The sequence below is a fragment of the Arachis stenosperma genome, chromosome 6 (genome assembly GCF_014773155.1).
Source record: "Arachis stenosperma cultivar V10309 chromosome 6, arast.V10309.gnm1.PFL2, whole genome shotgun sequence".
Lineage (NCBI taxonomy): Eukaryota > Viridiplantae > Streptophyta > Magnoliopsida > Fabales > Fabaceae > Arachis > Arachis stenosperma.
In genome coordinates, this window is record NC_080382.1 from 85,181,664 (window position 1) to 85,184,204 (window position 2,541).

General features: G+C 38.5%; 1 non-coding gene across 1 annotated transcript; it reads left to right on the top strand.

Annotated features, from left to right (window-relative positions):
* The first annotated feature begins 1,234 nt into the window (after nt 1-1,234).
* On the top strand, nt 1,235-1,342 carry LOC130937148 (small nucleolar RNA R71). Its single transcript, XR_009068380.1, has one exon. It is a non-coding gene; the product is annotated as a small nucleolar RNA R71 (small nucleolar RNA).
* Nucleotides 1,343-2,541: the final 1,199 nt, after the last annotated feature.

Sequence of the window (2,541 nt, forward strand, 5' to 3'; positions counted from 1 at the left end):
CAAAGATCCCTAGCTTCTCCATTACAGAGAGAGGCATGAGGTTTATGCTTGACCCTAGGTCACACAGAGCCTTCTCGAAGGTTATGGTGCCTAATGTACAAGGTATTGAGAACTTCCCAGGGTCCTGTCTCTTTTTAGGTAATCTCTGCCTAGTCAAGTCATCCAGTTCTTTGGTGAGCAAAGGGGGTTCGTCCTTCCAAGTTTCATTACCAAATAACTTGTCATTTAGCTTCATGATTGCTCTAAGGTACTTAGCAACTTGCTCTTCAGTGACATCTTCGTCCTCTTCAGAGGAAGAATACTCATCAGAGCTCATGAATGGCAGAAGTAAATCCAATGGAATCTCTATGGTCTCAGTGTGAGCCTCAGATTCCCATGGTTCCTCATTAGGGAACTCATCGGAGGCCAGTGGACGTCCATTGAGGTTTTCCTCAGTGGCGATCACTGCCTCTTCCTCCTCTCCAAATTCGGCCATGTTGATGGCCTTACACTCTCATTTTGGATTCTCTTCTGTATTGCTTGGAAGAGTACTAGGAGGGAGTTCAGTAACTTTCTTACTCAGCTGACCCACTTGTGCCTCCAAGTTTCTAATAGAGGACCTTGTTTCAGTCATGAAGCTTTGAGTGGTTTTGATTAGATCAGAGACCATGGTTGCTATGTCAGGGTGGCTCTGCTTAGAATTCTCTGTCTGTTGCTGAGAAGATGATGGAAAAGGCTTGCCATTGCTAAACCTGTTTCTTCCACCATTATTGTTGTTGAAACCTTGTTGAGGTCTCTGTTGATCCTTCCATGAGAGATTTGGATGATTTCTCCATGAAGGATTATAGGTGTTTCCATAGGGTTCTCCCATGTAATTCACCTCTTCCATTGATGGGTTATCAGGATCATAAGCTTCTTCTTCAGATGAAGCGTCCTTAGTACTGCCTGGTGCAGCTTGCATTCCAGACAGACTTTGAGAAATCATATTGACTTGCTGAGTCAATATTTTGTTCTGAGCCAATATGGCATTCAGAGTATCAATCTCAAGAACTCCTTTCTTCTGATTCGTCCCATTGTTCACAGGATTCCTTTCAGAAGTGTACATGAATTGGTTATTTGTAACCATTTCAATGAGTTCTTGAGCTTCTGTAAGCATCTTCTTCAGATGAAGAGATCCTCCAGTAGAGTTGTCCAATGACATCTTGGACAGTTCAGACAGACCATCATAGAAGATACCTATGATGCTCCATTCAGAAAGCATGTCAGAAGGACACTTTTTGATCAATTGTTTATATCTTTCCCAAGCTTCATAGAGGGATTCACCTTCCTTCTGTCTGAAATTTTGGACTTCCACTCTAAGCTTACTCAATTTTTGAGGTGGAAAGAACTTTGCCAAGAAGGCATTAACTAGCTTTTTCCAAGAGTTCAGGCTTTCTTTAGGTTGTGAGTCCAACCATATCCTATCTCTGTCTCTTACAGCAAAAGGGAATAGCATAAGTCTGTAGACCTCAGGGTCAACTCCATTAGTCTTAACAGTGTCACAGATTTGCAAGAATTCAGCTAAAAACTGTTGAGGATCTTCCAATGGAAGTCCATGAAACTTGCAGTTCTATTGCATTAGAGAAACTAATTGAGGCTTAAGCTCAAAGTTGTTTGCTCCAATGGCAGGGATAGAGATGCTTCTCCCATAGAAGTCGGGAGTAGGTGCAGTAAAGTCTCCAAGCACTTTCCTTGCATTGTTGGCATTATTGTTGTTTTCGGCTGCCATGTCTTCTTCTTGTTTGAAGATTTCTGTTAGGTCCTCTCCAGAGAGTAGTGCTTTAGCTTCTCTTAGCTTCCGTTTTAAGGTCCTTTCAGGTTCAGGGTCAGCCTCAACAAGAATGCTTTTGTCCTTGCTCCTGCTCATATGAAAGAGAAGAGAACAAGAAAGTATGGAATCCTCAATGTTACAGGATAGAGATTCCTTGATGTGTCAGAGGAAAAGAAGAATAGAAGGAGGAGGTAGAAGAATTTGAACTTATCAAGAGAGATAGAGTCCGAATTGTGCATTGAGGAGGAGTGTTAGTCCATAAATAGAAGGATGTGAGAAGAGGGGAAGAATTTTTGAAATTAAAGTAAAAGATTTTAAAATAATTAAAAGAAATTTTGAAAATTTGATTGATGATTTTCGAAAATTAAAGTTGGGAAAGAAATAAAGTGATTTTGAAAAAGATTTTGAAATTAGAAATCAAAAGGATATGATTGAAAAGCTATGGTTTAAAGAGATATGATTGAAAAGATATGAAAACAATTTAAAAAGATTTGATTTTTAAAATTAATGACTTGGCTAACAAGAAATTTAGAAGATACGATTCAGACATTAAACCTTTCTCAACAGAAAAGGCAATGTACTTGAAATGTTGAATCAAATCATTAATTGTTAGCAAGTATTTTTGAAAAATGGAAAGAAATTGATTTTGAAAAGATATGATTTGAAAAAGATTTGATTTTGAAAAATTATGAAAACTTAAACAAAATTTGAATTAAAAACAAAATCTTCCCTCTAATGTCATCCTGGCGTTA